Source organism: Bos indicus, chromosome 10 (genome assembly GCF_029378745.1).
Source record: "Bos indicus isolate NIAB-ARS_2022 breed Sahiwal x Tharparkar chromosome 10, NIAB-ARS_B.indTharparkar_mat_pri_1.0, whole genome shotgun sequence".
NCBI lineage: Eukaryota > Metazoa > Chordata > Mammalia > Artiodactyla > Bovidae > Bos > Bos indicus.
Window position 1 is genome coordinate 77,693,060 of NC_091769.1, and position 22,071 is coordinate 77,715,130.

Here is a 22,071-nt window from a genome sequence, read left to right on the forward strand (position 1 = left end):
CCATGGACTACAGCCCACCAGGCCTTCCGTCCATGGGATTTTCCAGGCAAGAGTACCGGAGTGGCATGCCATTGCCTTGGAAGCTAGAGACCAATTAATGTTTGTAATCAGCAAGATTTTGCAAAATCCTTTCTGAGGGTACCTGGACACTTCAGGCTGCTGTGCTGCTCAAAATTTGATAGTTGAGGTTTCTTCTTTCTCTTGAAGGGTGAATGGATTGGGTCAGTATGGAAAGATAAGCAAAAAGAGGACATTGAAAAGCCTGGGTTGTCTTCAGATTGGGATGCAAGAAAAATTCACTTAGTTCAGTTTTTCTTCCCAAGAGAGTAATCCATGATGTTTTCTCAGCTCATAGCCAAGTTATGAGTTTAAATGACTTTTATTAAAGTATGTACGAGAATGTTTAAAGTCATTAGTATATCCTAAGGCCACATATCATAAAACAAAACCAAGATGTCTAATAATACACAATTAAGGCAATAGAAAAAGAATGGCTATTCCAGAGCAGATAAAGGAGTATTTGAATAATCTGAACCTTTGTAAACAAATAAATCATCTTGCATCCTTGGGTGATAATAAAATTAGACAATAAACTGTAGGAATGGAGAATGTGTGTGATTGCACAGGACTAAAGGGAGAAATGGAGAAGGCATTGGCACCCCACTTCAGTTCTCTTGCCTGGAAAATCCCATGGACAGAGGAGTCTGGTAGGCTGCAGTCCATGGGGTCGCTAAGTCGGGCACGACTGAGCGACTTCACTTTCACTTTTCACTTTCATGCATTGGAGAAGGAAATGGCAACCCACTCCAATGTTCTTGCCTGGAGAATCCCAGGGACGGGGGAGCCTCGTGGGCTGCCGTCTATGGGGTAGCACAGAGTTGGACACGACTAAAGTGACTTAGCAGCAGCAGCAAAGGGAGAAAAGGCTAGCTTGGCTTTGATCTTCATAAATGTTTTTAGTGATGTTTAAAATCATAAGTGAAGAAATCTACTGGCAATTGGGTAAAACAAAGCCAGGGCAATAGGGAGAAAATGCCTGATATAAGGCTTTTTTAAAAAATAAAGACATAAGCTTTATTTGAGAAGAGGGACTGAGAAGCTGAAAATATCTTGTTGGCGAGCCGGAGCAGGTGGTGCAAGATTAGAAAGGAACACCAATGGCGCTATCCAAAGTGAAGAGAAACTTCTGACTCTACCGCTCATGGGACACTAGGTTCAGAATTGATTTATTCATAGATGTATTCCTTCTGTCAATATTTAGTAGTATCTGTGATATATCAGGCTTTGCTCTGGGCATAGAGGGCATCAGGGTAAGTAAGACAAATAAGGTCTTTGCTATCATGAGGCTTATGTCCTGTGGAGAGTAGGTTGAAAATAACTAAGTAAGCCCATAAACTGTCGAGATAAAACCAGATAATCTCTGTGAAGAAATGACAATTGGATGATGGGATAAAATGTGACTGGGGTTGGTGACAGGGATAAGGAGGTCAGGGAGGAACTCTCTAGGGAGGCGAGTGGCATTTGAACTCAGATCTGAATGACGAGAAAGAGTGGAGACCTTGGAGAAAGACGTTCTAAGCATCAGGTATGTACAGAGGTTTTGAGAAGGTCACAGGCTTACGGTGCTTAGGAAACAAAATAAGTTCCAGATCAAGGTGGCAGAGTAGAGCATCCTGAGCTTGTCTCCTCCCATGGACACACCAAAACTGCATCTACAAATTGAACAACTCTTTCTGAGAACAACCTGAAAATTAGCAGAATAGAACAGATTTTCCATAACTAAAGATACAGAGAAAAGGTCACACCAGGATGGCTAGCAGGGACAGACACAATCTAGCCAGAACCCATCACCTCAGTGCAGTCACCCACAAACGGGAGGGATATCACAGTTGTGGAGGTTTCCCATGAGGAGCGAGAGGTCTGAGCCCCACATTGGGCTCCCCAGCCCAGGGAGCCCCACATTGGGCTCCCCAGCCCAGGGAGCCCAATATCTGGCCTTGAAAACCAACAGGGGCTTATGTCTGGGAGAGCCCGAGGGCTGTGGGAAAGCAAGACTGTTTTAAGGGAGTCGCACACAAACTCACTCGCTCCAAGTCCCAGCACACTGGCAACAGCTGAAGAAGCACCTGGGTCACAGGAGACGGAGGTTAATTGATAATTATAAGCACATGCTGGAGGGGCAGGGATTTGCTGCAACTTTCTCTCTTCGAAAGTGGAAGTACTGGCATGCTCAGTCGCTCAGTCGTGTCCGACTCTTTATGACCCCAGGATGGTAGCCCGCCAGGCTCTTCTGTCCATGGAATTCTCCAGGCAAGAATACTGGAGTGGGTAGCCATTCCCTCCTTCAGGGGATATTCCCAACCCAGGGATGGAACCCACATCTCTCGCATCTCCTACACTGGCAGGCAGGTTCTTTACCACAAGCATCACCTGGGAAAGAAGTGCTGGAGGAGAACCTTTTTTTTTTTTTTTTAAACTCTCCTTCCACATGAACCCAGAGACACACACCAAGACATTATAATTAAAATCTCCCGAGTTAGAGATAAAGAGGCAGAGACTGGAAAGATGCTTCTACAAGTCAAGGAACAGTAAGACTATGGGACAATCACCAACAATTTGGGAAGAGGCTGGCCCAGATTCTTCCTCAGGGCCCTCAGATGGAACCGACCCTGCTGACACCTTGCTTTTGAACTTCCAGTCTTGGGACTGTGAACCAATACATTTCTGTTGTTTTAAGCCACCCGGTCCGCAGCACTTTATTCCAGCAGCCCTAGGAAACAAGTATACGGAGGTTAAGCCATTCGCCCAGAGTCCTACAGCTAGTGAAGCGGTGGGGGAAACGTAAGCCAGGTAAATTTCAGAGCTAATGCTCTGAGCCTCCCTCCCCTTGGTAACAGGTTCTGCAGCAGCGCTGGGTTTTACATTGCTGTGTGTGTTGAATCGCTTCAGTCATTTCTGACTCTGTGTGACCCCATGGACTGTGGCCTGCCAGGCACCTCTGTCCTTGAAATTCTCCAGGCAAGAATACTAGAGTGGGTTGCCGTTTCCTTCTCCAGGAGATCTTTCCAACCCAGGGATCAAACCTGGGTCTCCTGCATCGCAGGTGGATTCTTTACCACTGAGCTATCTGGGAAGCCTGGGTTTTACGTTGGAAGGACCCTAATCGGATTCAGGGATGCTCAGAAGGGGAATCCAAGTCGCTTTCTCTGCTCCTCTCTGCTTTGCTTTGCATTGGTCAGGGCTCAGGGTGGCCATAAACAGTTAAGGCGTAGACAGAGAAGTCCGAATTGGACCACGTGGTGGCAATGAAGGTGAGCCTGCCACACTGTTGGACAAATGGTCACCCAGCGGTTCCCTGAATACCTGCTGGGACTCGGCCGGTGGTGGTGGGTGTGCGGGAGGCAAGTGGGTGCTGGGCTTGAAATCCTGCTGGGCCTCCTCTGGGCCCCATTGCCCCGAGTCTCGGTTTCCTCGTGTAGAAAAAGAAGACGACCCAACCCTCAGTGTTATGGCACCAAATGTGATAGTGGACGGGACCATGCAGGGCCTGAAGCAGGACCCTAAAAGGCGAGAGAGAGCAAGCAGGAGCCCTCCATTCTGTCCCTTCCCTGCAGGCACCACTCGCCACAAGTAGACACCACGGGTTTTCTTTTTTCCTCCCTCTCCCTGGCTGTGTCTTAGCCAGTGACTTGGAAGCTCAAGCTTGGCTCTTAGTATGCGGCAGCCCTTCCCTACACTTCCAAGTGGGATGATCTACATGAAAAATTAATCGTGTATTTTCTCTTTTTTTTTTTCAAGTGGAGAAATTATTTAGGGCTTTGGGGAAGATGGGGCGGCTATTTGCTATGCAGCGGCTCATCCCCTTAGCCATCACCCCTGCCATGTTCAGCAAATGATTCTTCTATTCTCTTCCCGGCAGGTGGTCTCGCAGCTACATGTGTTCGGCGCATCCAGCCGGGTGCTCCGGGGAGCGCGACGTGGCGAGGACTGCTGTTTCTAATTACTGCAGAATCAGGAGGCAAAGGCGAGAAGCGCTGCCAGCCTGGTGGGCCGCTGTGGAAACAGACGGTCGCAGTTATTGGGTTCCTGGGGCTGGCAGGGCCTGGCCGCCTGACTGGTCACTAGGAAGTGAGGGTTTGCTTTTCCCCAAAACTCAACATCTGAATAATTGAAGGGGACACCACAATCAATCTATGCTGTAGTGTGCTCTTGGTTTTGCACTAAGTGCTGGGGCTGGGTGGACGCAGGGGTGGAAAGGGGGTGGTGGGGAGTAAGGATAATACAAGTAGTAATGAACACAGCTCTGCCCTTCTAGAAGCTTCCATGATAGGTAGGGACCAAAGACAAAGTAGCTCAATTCATCCATCTGATGGCTTTATTGAGAGCTGCCCTTGTGGAGTTTATAGTCAGTGGGGGAGAGAGAGAGGAATCCAATGTTATCACACATATACAGCTGCTAATAGTCAATGCAGTGCAAAGTCAGGAGCTAGTAGGGCATAAATGGGGACCTGGTTTGTCCAGGGGTCAAAGGAGGATCTCCAGATGAAGGGGGGCTATAAGCTCCATCATGAGCATGGAAAAGAGAGGTTACTCTAAGGAAGAGTTTGGAAAGAATTAAAAAGCTGTGTGGACATATGCAGGGGTGAAGAACAGGGGTGTTAAAGATGACTAGATGATTTCTAAGTTTCCAACAAGAGTACCTGAAAATCAAAGATGCTCTTGTCAGACCGGGAGGTTGGGGGATGGGGAGTCCATTTGCAGGGGAAGCAGTATAGAATGGGGCTTCCCAGTTGGTGCTAGTGGTAAAGAACCCTCCTGCCAATGCAGGTAGACATAAGAGACACAGGTTTGATCCCTGGGTCGGGAAGATCCCCCGGAGGAGGGCATGGCAACCCACTCTAGTATTCTCGCCTGAAGGATCCATGGACAGAGGGGCCTGGTGGGCTGCAGTCCACGGGGTCTCAGAGAGTCGGACGCAACTGAGCAATGTAGCACACGTGCGTGCACAGCACAGAACGTGGCAGCTCAGAGGCCAGAGGGAGGGACTGGAGGGTCTTCGGGAGACTGGGAGTCAAGGAGGGGCATGGTGTGACTTCTATGTGACAAGCATGCTGGGAATGCTGTGTGGAGACAGACTATTATGTAGGGGGAAGGGGGCAGAGGGAGCAGATAGGAGACTAAAGCAGTGATCCAGGTGAGGGGTGATGGCGATCTGGACTAGAGTGGAAGCTGGGGACGTAATGAGAAGAGGTCAGATTCCGGAGGAGTTTGAAGGCTGGGTAATTGCTAATGGATCTAGCTGACTTGTTTCTGGATCTTTGTGTTCAGTTTGCTGACAGAGGGAGTCTTATGGGCCCAGAGCAGCCTCTTAATGAACCCAGCAGAGAGGCAGAAGGGCAGGGCAAGTGGTACCCAGTGACACTCAGGCAAGCGAGTGAACTAAGCAAGACGTGGGGCACGGTTGGACTGTTTCCTTCACTCGGGCCAAATCATTTAATGATGTTCACAGGAGCCAGAGAGGGAGGGGTTGTTATTCCAGTCTTCCATTTCAAAAACAGGGGCTCAGAGAGATGAATCACTTGCTGAGGAAGACAGCTGGAAAAAAGGAAGAGCCTGGATTTGACCTTTGGGATCCTGTCTGATTCTGAAGACTGTGGTGTAACTGCCAAGTCAGGCTCCCTGGGGCATAAAGAGAAATGCCCAGGAGGAGGCAGGGAGAGGTGTAAGGTCCTGGAAGTCCCCAAAGGTATGTCTGAGGAATGGGAAGGTGGCTAACAGGGCTGGTAAAGGGAAGTGGGAGCTGCCTTTGCAGATGCCAGAGGGACCTTGCTGCCCATGATCAGGCTGCGAGGGAGAGACAAGGTCGGTCTGGCAAAGGATGGCAAGTGGCTGGAGGAGGGCTGGGAGGTGGGAGTGGGGCCAGAAGACTGTGGGCTCGGCAGTTAGAGGGACGCCGCTGGTCGTGCCATCTTGGGCAGTTACCCTCTCAGAGCCTCCACTTCCCATATGATCATGGCAGCTGAAACTAAGTTGTGTGTGTGTGTGTGTGTGTGTGTGGGTGGGTGGGTGGGTATGTGTAGGCTCAGTCGTGTCTGACTCTCGGCAACCCCATGGACTGGAGCCCACCAGGCTCCTCTGTCCATGGGTTTTCCCAGGCAAGAATACTGGAGTGGTGGCCATTTCCTTCTCCAGAGGATGTTCCTGACCCAGGGATTGAACCCACGTCTCCTGCATTGCACGCGAATTCTTTACCACTGAGCCACCACCCGGGAAAGGCGAAATTAAGTTACACTGTGTTAAACCATCACCACAAAAGTTCATTCTTTTCTGCGTTCCATGTTCACCGTGGCCTGGCGTCAGGGCTACTGCTGCATGCCATGCTCAAGGTGCGCCAGAGTGACAGAGCAGCCCCGCTAGTGGGGACAGAGAGAGGGAGAAGGGAAGGGAGAGAGAGAATGAGACTGTCCTTGATCACTGTCCCAGTGAACGGGAGAGGAGTATTGGATTGGCCAAAAAGTTTGTTTGGGTTTTTTCAGACAAACCAGACTGAACATTTGGCCAACCCAAATATAATCCCCCACCCTGGTGAAAGGAAGTAAATATTTGAACACTGGTGCCTCAGTCGGTGAAGAATTTGCTTGCAATGCAGGAGACAGGGATTTGATCCCTGGGTCTGGAAGATCCCCTGGAGAAGGAAATGGCAACCCACTCCAGTAGTCTTGTCTGGAGAAGGAGGACAGAGGAGCCTGGCGGGCTAAAATCCATGGGGTCTCGAGAGTCAGACATGATTTAGCGACTAAACCACCACCATCATCTAGCCCCATACCTGCCTTGAGGGCTTCAGAAGCACTTCCCACAGCATCCTGGTGCATGGTGAGAGCCCCAAATGAAAGCCACTGATGTTAGTAACAGGCTGCAGTGCCCTGAAGGGCAGTTTGCTGGTTGCACCTAGGAGAAGCTCCATCTCTCTCATGGAGTAGCTTGTCTCTGCAAAGGTGAAAAAGCAGTGGAGCCAGGGGCTTGGTTTTTGAGCACCAGCCCCTGGGTGAGCAGAGATCCCGCCCCTCCCTCACAGGACATCCTGAGCTCCTCCTCTGCGGTTTGTATCTCGGTTCACATCTTTCCTTTCCCCCTCAGTTCCTCTCTCCTCCAGGGACTCCCCTGCTCTTCTGCATATATTTGTCTTCAAAATTTTAACAGAAATTTGAGTCTAAATCTTCTATAAACTGATTTTGGTCAAGAGCTCTAGCTAGTCATGTTGCACTGGAGTAATGATTCCTTACTTTCAAGAGTGCAGAGTGGGGAGAACTTTGCCTCCAGCTTGATGTCTAATTGAAGAAAAAAAAAAGTCAAGAGATGAAGCACTTTCAGCTTTCACAAACCCAGGGAGTCGTCTCTGAGTGGGCCCATCACCATCGTTTCTGGCTGCAGTGAGTACACAGCCTCGCACTGCGGTCCTAGGGTGGATACTGTACACAAATTCACACACACACAAAGGGATGGCACAGTCTAACTAGGAGTTCACAGTTTAAAAGAATCACACCACTGCTTCTTAGACATCCATCGGGGTGCATTTTATCCAGCCCTGAAGTGGTAGCTGAGAAAGGACATTTTTACTTACCTGGGAGGGAGGAGAAGTAGGAAGATTTGGTAAGTCAGGGATGGAAGGAGGAGAAAGAACCAGTTAGGAGAAGATAATGCCCACGATTGGCTTTAATTTTTGCCTAGACCACAGATTTAGTGATTCTCAAAGTGTTTTTTCTCTCTCTTTTTTTTTAATTTTGGCCTTACAACATCCTTGAGAAGTAGAAAGACCTGGTATGTTTATATGTATTTTCATGCACAAGATAAGTGAAGTTCAGTGAGATTAATGATTGAGCTGAAGACACAGTCAGTAAATGAGAGAGGCCAATATGGTTTGACTCTTTGCTACATGTCATTTTTTTAAATTGCTACAAGTAGCCTCTAGAAGATGAACATAGGTTTTATTTTATTTATTTAACTTTTAATGGGTCACTTAAATTTTATTCTCCATATATTTATAAATATTCTGTTATGAACACATTATTTTTATAATTGGAAAAATTAGTGCAGAGAGATAATGGGTCATTATCCTTTTAATAATGTTGTTATTCCTTAGTCACTTCAATAGTGTCTGACTCTTTTGCAACCCCATGACCTGCAGCCCACCAGACTCCTCTGTCCACAGGAATCTCCAGGCAAGAATACTGGAATGGGTTACCATTTCCTCCTCCAGGGGATCTTTCCAACCCAGGGATCGAATCCATGTCTCTTGTGTCTCCTGCATTGGCAGGCAGATTCTTTTTACTATTGAGCCACCATTCTTTGGGGAAGCCCCAAAGAATACTAACTAGTACCTAAAGCTCATGCATTAACAAATCTTGTCAACATCTCTGTTTGTAAGATGGTGGCTGCAGCCCTGGAACAATGAACCTAAGCTTAACTGAAATAATTGATTGCAAATGGCACCCTACTCCAGTACTCTTGCCTGGAAAATCCCAGGGACAGGGGAGTCTGGTGGGCTGCAGTCCATGGGGTCGTGAAGAGTCAGACATGACTGAGCGACTTCACTTTCACTTTTCACTTTCATGCATTGGAGGAGGAAATGGCAACCCACTCCGGTGTTCTTGCCTGGAGAATCCCAGGGACAGGGGAGTCTGGTGGGCTGCCGTCTATGGGGTCGCACAGAGTCGGACACGACTGAAGCGACTTAGCAGCAGCAGTAGCAGCAGCAGGGTCAAAAGTTAGCCTCCACTAAATTTTCTTTCTGTTACCTTTGTTCATTCCTCAACAAAATCATTGGAACCTACCTAAAATTCCTAAGGAAGAAAGAAACAAGGGTTCCTCAAAACCTTTGTTCAAAAAAAAATCTCTAAGACCTCTACATTTACAAGAGAACCTTTTAATAATGCTTTTGTGATGTGGGAAGAGGGGGGTAGATTGGTGGAAAGCATTGAAGGTGATGGTGAAGGTAAAGGGATTGGGTCAATCAGTAGAGAAGTAAGTAGGGAGGCAGGAAGAGAAAGGTCTGCATGCGGGGCTTGAGGAAGAATTGGGGTTTGAAGTATTTCCAAAGCAGCATCTTGTAAGGCGAGAGGAGGTGTTTCTGAGGTGTGTTGTGATGAGTTATGAATCGAATCACTTTTAATAGACAGTCATCCCTCAGGATTCGTGGGGGATTGATTTGAGGAGCCCACAAATCCACAGATGCCCATGTCCCTTCTATAAAACGGTGGACTGCAGTGAATACAGCCGCCCCTGTGTGACCTCATGAGTCACAGCCATGGATCAACCAAGCTTGGATCAAAATTTCAGGTCTGAAACCCGCAGGGCGGACTGTACTTTGCGAGATACAAGTGAAGATGAGCGATTCCCTTTTAGTCACGTGTGGGCCCTGCACGCTGAGATTTTGCATGTGGCTCTTCACGTAGACTGGTTGTGTAGAGCTCTGGGTTTTATTAGGGTCACACTGAGGTTTTGTGTTTGTCATCAAAGTTCTGAGGAAGCAGGTGGAAGGACAGGCAGATGAGTGTGGTCGAATTGATCCATTCCCTTCTTAGTTCTGTCCTAGAATTCTTTATTTTAGTTTTTCCATGAGGAAACATTTAAATCTGCTTAAACTTTCCTTAAGGAGGTAAAACCTGCAATGACTTTTCTATAAAGTGAGTATATTTCTAGCTAGGGGTTAGGATGTACATGGACGGGCCCTAAATTTCCCTTGTAAACAGCTCATCATTTTAATACTAAAATAAGAACTCCGCTGTACTACTTCATAGATTAGAAAATTGAAGCACATGATCCAACCCGTAAAAATATTTTTAGGCTACTCTGATGTTATTTGGAATCCAGCACTATCATCTTCATTAAATAACTAACTTCCTGAGTAAGCATTTCACAGGCCCGGTAACCCTTTGAGGTCAAGCTCCTCTTATCTCCATCTTAGAGATGAGAAGAGTAAGGTCACTCCCTTGTTTATAGTTGCACAGGTAATAAGATAGAGTGTCCCAAACTAGCCCACCTGTCTGCAGAGCCCACACTCTGAATGCCTACCTCGTACCTCAGTTACCTTGTATCAACAAGTTACCTTGTCGATAACCCAGTTAACTACTCATTGATCTAGACTCTATTGTGGTCACTGATTAGTTCTGTCTACTAGTAGGACCATTTCATTATCTCTGGAGAAGGGAATGGCCACCCACTCCAGTATTCTTGCCTGGGAAATCCCATGAACAGAGGAGCCTGGCTGGCTACAGTCCATGGGGTCGCACAGAGTCAGACACGACTGAAGTGACTTAGCAGCAGCGGCACTAGGAGGACACATTTACTGTAACTGCTGTAATATTCATAACCCAATCGAGAACTTTTTAAAAGGTAGGTTACATGAATCACTTTTAGATTAATTAGGATTTGCTAATTAATTTAAAATCAAACCCCTGCCTTCAAGGAACTTAGAACCTAGTGAAAATGGCAGATGATAAATAATTGCGAAAAATAAACATACAATTACAGATTCTGATAGTGATTAGTTCGTTGAGGGTGAATTTCGGTAGTGGGGATGGATGGGGAGAAAACAGAGTGGCCGGAAGCAGTTAGCTGCATCAGAGTCTGTCATCTGTCCATGCAGAAGTTATGGATGTCCTGTAGGTGGACGGCATTGTGTCAAGTGCCACAGAGGGGAGGGAGATGAATAGGAGATAGCCTTGCTTTCAACAGGAACTCAGGGGAGGAAACACAGGCATACAAATAACCATAAAAACATTAATGGAGATGACGTGATGGTAGTGACGATTAGAAGAGCTAATGTTTCTCGGCACAGTTTGAAATACTCTACATGGATAATTCATTAATCCTTAAAACAATCCTATGACATAAATACTATTATCTGCAAATAGAGGGAGAGGACATGGAGAGCAGTTGAGCATGGGTACATCTCAAGTTTGACTCGGGGCCAGGAGATGAGGTGATGGAGGCTGACTTGAAGGGATGACTAGAAGATGGCAGAGAGGGGAGGATAAGATGTGATGAGTATTCAGAGAAGGGGGAGCAGACTTCTGGCTGAAGGAATGTGGAGAAACCTCCTGCAGGAGTGAATATTGGACGTGAGCCTTGAAGGATGGGGAGAATTCAACAGGCAGATCCTGGGCGGCAGAGAGACTGGGGGTGTGTGATGGATGTGGGGTGGGGGGCTGGGCACAGATCTCCCAGGTGGCTGTGTAGGGCTGTGGTTCCTAAACCCGGCAGTGCTTCAGCAGCCTGAAACTTTTTATAAGTACAGATTCCTGGGATCCACCCCCAGTAAGTCTCAGTAAGTTTGACTCAGGCCCGGGAACACTCATTTTTCAAAGCACCTGCATGTCTTCCCCTTGGATGAGTGTTTTGGAAGTGTTAGTGAACCCATCACGTGGGATAGTTGCTTGAGGCAGGGTGCGGCTAGATTCTGCATGGTGTGCGCTTGGGACTTCCGAGTTTGCTTTATAAAGTGGGAGTCAGCTAAGAAGACTCATCAGTGGAGCCAGGCTCCAGGAAGGTCAGTCTGATCCAGAATGCTGGGTCCCTTAGGAACCTGAAGGCAGGAGGACTAGTTAGTGGCTAGTTAATTGTCTGTGTAAGAGGTGCATGGTCTGAGGTGGTGGCAGTGAGTGTGACCTGAGAGCCCAGTGAGTCATGGGACAGTTACTAGGATTTGGTACCAAATGGATGGGGAGGGGAAGGAGAATAGCAGGGCAGTGCCATGTCAGGACCCAGGGGCTGGCCCGACACAGTGTCTTTAGTGAAGTTTCTACTCCACAACAGGAGATGGGGACAAGTTGGTCGATCAGAGGCCTGGCCTCCTCATGGGAGTAGAGTCTGGTCTAAACCCTTCTCTTCACTATGTCTCTAAGGATTCTCCCTGGAAGAGGCTTTCCAAATATCTTAGAAACTCAGTTAAAAAGTGAAAGTGAAAGTCGCTCAGTCGTGTCCAACTCTTTGTGACTCCATGGATTATACAGTCCATGGAATTCTCCAGGCCAGAATACTGGAGTGGGTAGCCTTTCCCTTATCCAGGGGATTTTCCCAACCCAAAGATCAAACCCAGATCTCCCGTATTGTGGGTGGATTCTTTACCAGCTGAGCCACCAGGAAAGCCAAATCCTCTAAGCTGAAAGGACAGCTTAGTTGTTAAAATAAGAAAGGAAGGTAGATACAGGAATGATGATGCCATCAAGACCAAGACAGAGGGAAGACCTACCTGCGGAGTGATTTGTTTTGGCCCAGAAATAATCATACAGCAGTTTCAGTCAAATAGCAATAAGATCAACAATACTCACAATGAGAGCGATTGGGCACCAACTCAGGGATAAAGACTGAGTTAGAAGCTTCATCTCGTTTAACTCGTGCACTGGCCCTGAGCAATCCTGACTGGAGTCTTCTTAGGTCTAGTTATCAGATGAAGAACATCCCTGGTGGTCCAGTGGCTAAGACTCCACACTCCCAATGCAGGGGGCCCAGGTTCATCCCTAGTTGGGGAATTAGATCCCACAAACTGTGACTAAGAGTTGGCATGCTAAAGATCCCACATGCTGCAACTAAGATTGAAGGTCACACATGCCACAACTAAGACCCAGTGCAGCCAAATAAATAAATAAATCTTTTTAAAAAAATGATAAAAAAAAAAATAACTGAGGCTTAGATAAAACCCGTTCAAGGTCCCACAGCACGTGAACAGCACGGCCAAGATGCCATGTGAGCCCTGGTGGGGCCATGCTACCTGAAATGGGATGATGCCTGAGAGGGGTATGAGGATAAGATAGAGAGGAAAGAGCACTGGGTCTGGAGCCAGAACACCCAGGGCCCAATCCCAGCTCTGGTGAGTTGCTCCAAACTACTTTTGTTCTCACCCAGCCTCAAGGGGTGGTTGTAAGGCTCAAACGCAACAGAAGAGACATCAAGAATGCGAGATGTCCTGCTGCCTACCTCTGCAGGGAGAAGCCACCATGCTAACTCTTAAGAATTTAAAGGGCGCAGTCTCAGCGGAGGGTGGGAGAGACAGGTATACATAGATCCGTTCTGCTCAGCAATCTCTGAGGGCCAGCTCTGGGCTTGGAATTGTGCCTTGTAGGCATCAAAAGATTCTTGATGATTGGTCCTTATTTGAAGGAGCAGAGAAAGTACATGAAATATGAAAGTCAACACTCCACCCCTGCAGCGTGAGGAACAATGAGAATGAACAGTATGGTGGAGACGTCCTTTTCCACGAACTTCAAAACCTGGGAGGTGGCTGGATCAATAGACCATCATTTTGAAAAGAACTGAAGGGCAGGAATATGATGATTATTAGTAGGGTGCCTGGATATGCTAGATACAAATCATATTAACAATGAAACAATTTCCTTCCATCCCAAGATAACTGGTTTTGGCTTGGAGGCAACAGAAAGTGGATTTAGAGGAATACGGAGGGTCAATGGAGAAATAACTCTTTAGTTTCTTCTGAATTCTAGCCTGGGGAGCCAGCCCATGTACGAGTTCCCCTAAACTAGAGAGGGGACAGAAAAGGAGGAGAAGAACTGCATCTCAGTTGGAATTTGCTTGAGAACATGGCTGAGTTTGCCCCCTTTTCACTCAAGGTGAAATTCTTCCATTGACACAAGGTTGTCCTGGGGCTCCTAAGCGGTGGAGGAAGAATGTTTATTGATTGAGTTCATGCATTTTACAAGGGCAGAAATGCCCTGGATTACTCCGAATCTATTTTAGTGTGTAATTGTTTCTTATAAGTAAGTATTGTGTTTTTCAGCATGAGCTCCACGTAGCCTGCACGCATGCTTAGTCGCTCAGTCGTGTCTGACTTTGCGACCTTTTAGATAGTAGCTCGCCAGGCTCTTCTGTCCATGGGATTCTCCAGGCAAGAATACTGGAGTGGGTTGCCATGCCCTGCTCCAGGGAATCTGCCTGGCCCAGGGATTGAACCCACATTTCCTGTGTCTCCTGCATTGGCAGGTGGATTCTTTACCTGCTGAGCCCTCAAGAAAGCCCCTCTACATAGCCTGGTGCTCTTCAGTTGCCTCAGGCACGTATTTTGTTTTTCTAAACAAGAAACCAAGAAAAGTTAGGGGAGATGTGTAACCCTCTTCCTCTGCAGGTTCCCTTCCCCCAGCCCAGTCCCGATCCAGCGGTGAAAGCTCTCTTCCCCAGCCTCTTATTACCAGATACTGCCTGAGCTTGGGGTTGCTGTGGTGCACGCCAGAGCTGCTTATTTATCGTGCACCATCTGGCTGGTATATGAGTATGGGGACTTGTCAGATGGGGTTTATCTCACCTCACCAATAAATGCAAAACTGTTATGCCTCTGTGTGCTGTGATTTGTAGCACTCAGGGTTGATAAGACGTGTACAAGACTGTAGGATCAGATCTGCCCACCTGGTACTTACATGGTTATTTGCAGTTTGGGTGTGAGTCTTGACTCTCACTCTTCATCCACCGTTTATTGAACACCTACCATGAGCCAGGCACTGTCCTGCTGATCTAAAAAAGCTGAAAGACACCCTCAGCTCTTAAAAGCCCAGAGTCTGGAGGGGAAGACTGACGCAGAAACATGCAGTTGCAGTACAAAGAATCGGAGAGGGACATGAAGCTGTCCCAGGGGCAAGTGGACACCTGCTTCTGAGGGTCAAGAAAGGCTTTCTAGAAAAGGAAGATCATTTCTCTGGATTTTAAAGGAGCTTCTCACGTGGTCTAGGTTGGACACCCCTCCCTAAGGTTACCCTGTGTGGGAGGGGAACGACACAGACTGAGTGAGGGGGGTCTTGAGCAAAACTGGGGCTCTGTGATAGGAGACAGGGAAATGCATGCCAGGCAGGCGAAACCGGGAGCAGAGTTTTACATCTTGAATTCTCAATAAGATGTGAATTCCTTGAGCTGGAAACCTGGACCATGGGCTGGTCTTTTTTTTTTTTAAGTGTTATTTTTGTTTTATTTTTTTCTATTTGGCTGCGCTAAGTCTTCACTGTGGCGCACGGACTTTCTCTAGTTGCAGCAAGTGGGGGCTACTCTTTGTTGCGTGCGGTGCGAGGGCTTCTCGTTGTGGCGGCTTCTCGTTGCAGAGCGCTGCTCTAGAGTGCTGGCTTCAGTAGTTTCAGTAGCTGTGGCACATGGGCTTAGTTGCCCGGCAGCATGTGGGATCTTCCCAGACCAGGGATTGAACCCATGTCTCCTGCATTGGTAGGCAGATTCTTTACCACTGAGCCACCAGGGAAGCCTCGCCATGGTTTTGTCTTGACTCTGTGACGTAAACACTTGCTGCAGAATCAGCCTGGTCTTCAGCCACAGGGTGGGGCCACCTGAGAAGCAGCCATCAACAGCGACTTGGCTGAGAAGAGGCTGGGGAGTCGTCCTTGAAGTCTAACCTTCTTGGTCTCTCACTGGCTCTCCCTTTGTGCCCTAGGGGCAGTAAGCTCTTTGAACCCTTCCACCAGGGGGCGCCCTCAGTGTCCCGCCGAAGGGCTGCTGTCTCTGGAGACTTAGCGGTATCCACATCTGATGCTCACCACCTCCTCCAGCCAGATAGGGCCGGTCATAGCCACATAGAGAAACCCCTTAGTTAGAGTTAAAACGTCTTCTGACGCACGGGAATTGCTGCTGTAAGGAGCTGCAGACACGCCCTTGGTGTTAATTAAAGTGACAGGAAACTATTCAGCCCTCAGCTCTGAGTTGTCTTTTAACAAATGATGGAGGAATTCAGGGTTTTCACACTTCATGACTCAAGGTAGACAGGGAAGGGGAGTGGGCTGGGAGTGCAGCAGAGATAAACTCTTGGAGCGGGGAGGCCTTTGGAAGCAGCCTTTCAGCAGCCAAGGTCAGAGCCAATGTCATGGATGACCCAGGGTCTTTAGTGCCAATTCCAGGGGTTCCTCCCTTAAGGGAGTCTGCACCTGAGGGGAAAGCGCTAGATCACGGGCTGGGAAACTGGAAGTCAGGGCCCAGCTCTGCTTGAGTCGGCCGAGTCACTTGGGACAAGTCACTGTGTCTCAGTTTCCTTGTCATGGACTGGTTGACCCATGAGGAGAATTGTGAGGGTCACTCAGGATTTTTGGTGCTCACAGCTTCATCTGTTTCCTCATCTGTAGATGAGAAAATTGGGCTTAGTCTCAAGGACTATTCCAGCCCCAAAATCCAACTGCTATTTCAAAAAATGAAAAATTATGATACAAATATTTCACATCATTATTGCTGTTGTTATTTCAAACTGTCAGCTAAAGATCTTACTAAGGTACTAACCACCCTGCTTTTTCTTCTCTAGTGGCCAGTTCTTAGCCAGAGGAAGCTAGGCAGCTGAAAACTGATGGCCAGCCAGTGGAATGATTCCAAGAAACCTGCATGGAAAGGAGACTTCCACAACCAATTGAATCATAAAGGAGACTGCCAGCATATCCCCCTGACAAGTTATTGCAACTCATTTTAACAGAAAAAAGAATATTTTTGGTGAAGATGGATACTATGGTAAAAAAAAAAAATCATTTGGCTTTTGGCTAGATCAATTTAAAAAAATACATCCTCTAAGTGTGGTCTCATGTGGGGTTATAGAGAGGGGAAAGACAAGGTCCCTTACACTCCTGCTGGGAAAGCAGGACATCTGAGCTTGAGGCATGCAATGAAAGTAAGTTAGGGGCCTCCCTGATGGTCTAATGGTTAGGAATCCACCTGCCAATCTAATGGGCAGGAATCCACCACCTGCAGGGAACACAGGTTTGATCCCTGGTCAGGGAAGATTCCACATGCCATGGGGCAACTAAGCCTGTGAGCCTCAACTACTGAGCCCACACTCTAGAGCCTGTGAGCCAGAACAAAGGGTAGCTCCCAATTGCTGCAACTAGAGAAAGCCTTCTTGTAGCAGCAAAGATCCAGCCCGGCCAAAAATAATTTTTTTTTTTTAAAGACAAATGAGAATATAGTGAAAAGTCCATGGGACTTGTAGGTGTTCTGTGGCTAGTTGGTGAATGGCTGGCTGTGGAGAGGGGTCTGTGAGGATGGGAACAGAGGTGTTGCTGGGAGCCAGGTTCACGAAGCTTGATTTTTAAGGACAGCAAGAAGCTGCGGTGGCAACCTTGCTAGGTCTCCATACCCAGAGGTCCAGGCCGCTGATGAAGAAGGGAGGTCACATGGGCTTCATTAAACCCAGAGAACTCATTCCTCCTGTCCCCTTGTAACTTCTACTTCACAGAGTTCACTCTGGACCTGGGAAGATTTTGAGATCCTCTACTAAATCTTTCAAGAAAGAAGCCCTCTGGTTTAGGAAGTTGTTTGTCAACTATGGGAAAATTGCCTAACTGTACCTTCACGGCTTTCTCCTGGAATGCATAGAAAGCGTTGTGAAAAGAATGCTGCATTCAGAGGTCTGGTGGCTCAACCTTTGGATCTCGGACAAATCACTTAAACTCTCACGGTCTCAGTTTTCTCATTTGTAAAATGGGTTAATTCTTGCAGGCAGTGTGAAGCTCTGAGGTCAAAAGAACATATTCTATGCTGAAGAGCTTTGTCAACTTTAAAGTTGTTCGTGAAAACTGAAAATGCTGTCTGACGTACCTGTCCCCTGACTAGTGCTTTGAGCTCCGTTTCCTTGTCTGTAAAACCGAGATCATAAGAATGCCTGTAGTGTGGGGTCATTCTGGCGCTGAAGCCACGCACTGCTTGTGATGTGTCTGATACGGGGCCGGCTCCTGGCGCGAGCAGAACTCATGTTTGTTCTTCCTCTTCTAAAGATACAAAGCTCTGTCACCAGGAAAGTTTGAAGCCTTGTTAGCAAAAGATTCCATTATAAACATTCTGGTGACTGTCACCTCTGGAGAGTATCTAAGAATTAAAGCAGCCTTAGGTCAACTGTCCAGTCCAGCAATTCACAAGCAGATAGAGATCCTTAAAGAGACAGCTCAAGCCCTCTAGCAAACTGTCATGCAGACAGCAGTCTATTCTGACCTCCTCTTTCTCCCTTCTGGGCTTCCAATCAGGGCAGGTGAGGTTGTTTAGTCGCTCAATCGTGTCTGACTGTTTGCGACCGCATGGACTGCAGCCTGCCTGGCTCCTCTGTCCATGGAATTTTTCAGGCGAGCATACTGGAGTGGGTTGCCATTTCCTCCTTCAGGGAATCTTCCTGACCTAGGAGTGGGTTGCCATTTCCTCCTTCAGGGAATCTTCCTGACCTAGGGATGGAACTTATGCCTCCTGCATTGGCAAGCGGATTCACTGGGCCATCAGGGAAGCCTGGGCAAGTGAGGAGCAGATGACAAATTGTGTGAAGCCAGCGGAGAGGACCCTCAGGGACCTACCTCCCATTTGGGGCTCTCTCCACCTGTGCTGGCTTAGGTGGCCCCTCTGTGGAGGGTTGTATCACTGAAGACCTGAGGCGATGCCAAGTAGCCTTGCCAGCAGAGAGCTCCATGGTGACTGAAGTAAGTTAGCACTGCCAGTTCTGTGTGGAGCAGGCCATCAATCCTGGTTTGTTAGGACAGCCTCCACATTGAGTGGCGCTTTGCACTGGCTCCAGAAACCTCAGACTACCCTGTGTGAAAGCGCAATTGCCTCTCTTGGGTGACTGCTTGGAGTCCTTGAGATTTTCTTTGCCTTTGGCAGATATCCCCAATTCTACCTGCCTGGTCCCATTTCCTTCTCCATCATTCAACTGTGTGGGCTGCTGGCCTTTCTCTTTTCTCTTCATGGCCCATTGGCAATCCCACCCACCACTTTGGCTCTAACATCCCATCATGTTTATGCTACCGGATCTTGTATCTCCATCCTCGCTTCTCTCCTGAGTTACCTGCCCGTATCTCCGGTTGTCTACTAGACAGGTTCACCTGCATGTCCCACATGAACCTCATACGCCAAACAGCCCAGATCTCACTCGCTGTTTCTCCTACATCTTGGTCTACATTTGCGAGACAGATTGTATGTTTCATCCAAGTCTATAAAATGACTCAGGTGACCGAAGCTCAGAGGACAGGCATGATACATATTCCTGGAGGTTTTATTTTTACAGGAAAGCAAGCGAAATACTATAGGATATAAAATCTATATTTAAAATTAAGGTGGAACTTAAGACTTTAAAATAAAGTGTCTGCAAAAGCTGACTTAGACTATGCCCCCCAGTTACCCATGGGGTACAAATGTGCTCTTTCCATAAAGAACTTGAGTTACCTTGGACTGGAACATAGGTATGCAAAGTCATCTGTAGGAGAGAGAATGAAAGAGTTCCCAACAGGCAGCCCTCGGTGGTAACTGACTGAATGTGTTAGCTGGGGTTGGCTAGCACTGGAGCCCCAGGAAAAGGAGTGTACTCCATGCACTGACCACAGAAGGGGAAGTCTAGGCCAGTAAACATCTGGCCTGTGTAATGTGAAGACTAGGTGAGAAGGCGTATCCAGCCAACCGTGAGCATCCCCACACCACTGACAAGAGCATACAATAATAAGTTGTAGGCTGCAGGGGAAATTTTAAAATTTTCCTCATAGTATTTGCTCATTTCATTTTCATTAACAGTGTTTGTTTCTCAGTTAGTGTTTGAGATTCACCATCCTTCATTTCTTTTTTTTTTTTTCACTTTACAATATTGTATTGGTTTTGCCATATATCAGCATGAATCCGCCACGGGTGTACATGTGTTCCCCATCCTGAACCCCTCTCCCACCTCCCTCCCCGTACCATCCCTCTGGGTCATCCCAGTGCACCGGCCCCGAGCACCCTGTATCATGCATCAAACCTGGACTCGTGATTCATTTCTTATATGATAATATACATGTTTCAATGCCATTCTCCCAAATCATCCCCCCCGCCATCTCCCACAGAGTCCAAAAGACTGATCTATACATCTGTGTCTCTTTTGCTGTCTCGCATACAGGGTTATCGTTACCATCTTTCTAAATTCCATATATATGCGTTAGTATACTGTGTTGGTGTTTTTCTTTCTGGCTTACTTCACTCTGTATAATAGGCTCCAGTTTCATCCACCTCATTAGAACTGATTCAAATGTATTCTTTTTAATGGCTGAGTAATACTCCATTGTGTATATGTGCCACAGCTTTCTTATCCATTCATCTGCTGATGGACATCTAAGTTGCTTCCATGTCCTGTCTATTATAAACGGTGCTGCGATGAACATTGGGGTACATGTGTCTCTTTCAATTCTGGTTTCCTCTGTGTGTATGCCCAGCAGTGGGATTGCTGGATCGTAAGGCAGTTCTATTTCCAGTTTTTTAAGGAATCTCCACACTGTTCTCCATAGTGGCTGTACTGGTTTGCATTCCCACCAACAGTGCAAGAGGGTTCCCTTTTCTCCACACCCTCTCTTTTCTCTTTTCTCCACACCCTACAAGAAATGCTTGTAGACTTTTGGATAGCAGCCATTCTGACTGACATGAGATGGTACCTCATTGTGGTTTTGATTTGCATTTCACTGATAATGAGTGATGTTGAGCATCTTTTCATGTGTTTGTTAGCCATCTGTATGTCTTCTTTGGAGAAATGTCTGTTTAGTTCTTTGGCCCATTTTTTGATTGGGTCGTTTATTTTTCTGGAATTGAGCTGCAGGAGTTGCTTGTATATTTTTGAGATTAATTCTTTGTCAGTTGTTTCATTTGCTATTATTTTCTTCCACTCTGAAGGCTGTCTTTTCCCCTTGCTTATAGTTTCCTTTGTTGTGCAGAAGCTTTTAATTTTAATTAGGTCCCATTTGTTTATTTTTGTTTTTATTTCCAATATTCTGGGAGGTGGGTCATAGAGGATCCTGCTGTGATTTATGTTGAAACTAGAACACTTTTGAACACCATACACAAAAATAAACTCAAAATGGATTAAAGATCTAAACGTAAGACCAGAAACTATAAAACTCCTAGAGGAAGACACAGGCAAAACCACGCCTCCTTCTAAGGCCGCTTATTTTAGGTATGGCCCTACCCCCAACTCAAGGCACAGAGCGTGGGATAAGCCTAGGCCAGTCAATATACTCCAGTTCCCTGATTACACTATATGAATCTCAGGCTTTTACAGAACTCCTAGAAGAGAGGCTGTGTCCTTACCTAGTTTTGGAGTTGTACATGTGAGGCTGGAGCTGAGGCAGCCACTTTGCCACCATGTGGAAAGAATTTGTCTGAGAAAGGAGTCAACCAAGAGAAAGGAGGGAGAAGAGACGTTGGGAGAGAAACTGAATCCCTTTGAGCTCTTGCATTAAGTCCTGCCTCAGGTCAGTTTTCCTTCTGGATTTTTCAGTTGTATGAAATAATAGATCCCTTTTTTTGTTTAAGCCAATTGGTTTGGTTTTTCTGTCACTTGAAACCACAGAAATTCTAATAGCCACTTGTACATCAAAACTTCTAAGCCTGATGGCAATTACACATTTGTTTCTTCTCACTTTCCTTGATTTCATTTAATTATTATCAAGCTGCCTTCTGATTATTGTTGATTTTTCAAGTGGATCTTTCCAGGGGGAATAAATGTTCTGACTATATATGTTCATAGGTTTTTCTCACCCAAATAACAGTTTTATTTTAATTGTAAGAAAGTAAATGTGTTTTTCTGCTTTTTAAATTTGATTGCCCTGAGCCTGATTCCTTTAAGAAGGTGCAAATTGGGTTTCTGACTTAAAAGATTGAGGGTCAGGTTCCAGATTGTGAAAAATTGACCAGGGTGGTAGATGCAGCCTCTGGGCCTTTTTCCATGGAGAACAACCAGATGTAATGTGTAGCTGTGTGAGTATCAACACCCTTTTCTTTCTTCATTCTTCAAGAACCATGTGTAATATTTCCTCCTCCTCTTTTCTCATCCACTCAATGATTATTTACCAAGAGCTTGGGTCCACATAGTGAAAAAACAGAAAAACCCTTGCTATTATTGGGCTTACATTCTAAGAGGAGAGACAGACAGTGAACAAGACAAATACTTAATATAAATAGTAGTAAATGTTTGGGGAGACTGGGATGTTTTAAATAATGTGATCTGAGCAGATCTTCTAACCAAAGACCTAAAGAGAGGGAGAGAAGTACCTGGGTAGTCACCCGATAATAGCAGCCAGAAAAGGAAGCAGCCCATGC

The 22,071-nt window shown here is 46.8% G+C and overlaps 1 long non-coding RNA gene across 1 annotated transcript; it reads left to right on the forward strand.

The window, feature by feature from the left end:
* Nucleotides 1–6,086: 6,086 nt before the first annotated feature.
* On the forward strand, nucleotides 6,087–21,816 carry LOC139185339 (uncharacterized). The gene is made up of 3 exons (XR_011568964.1): nucleotides 6,087–7,430; nucleotides 16,295–16,494; nucleotides 17,216–21,816. It is a non-coding gene; the product is annotated as an uncharacterized lncRNA (long non-coding RNA).
* The last annotated feature ends 255 nt before the right edge of the window (nucleotides 21,817–22,071 follow it).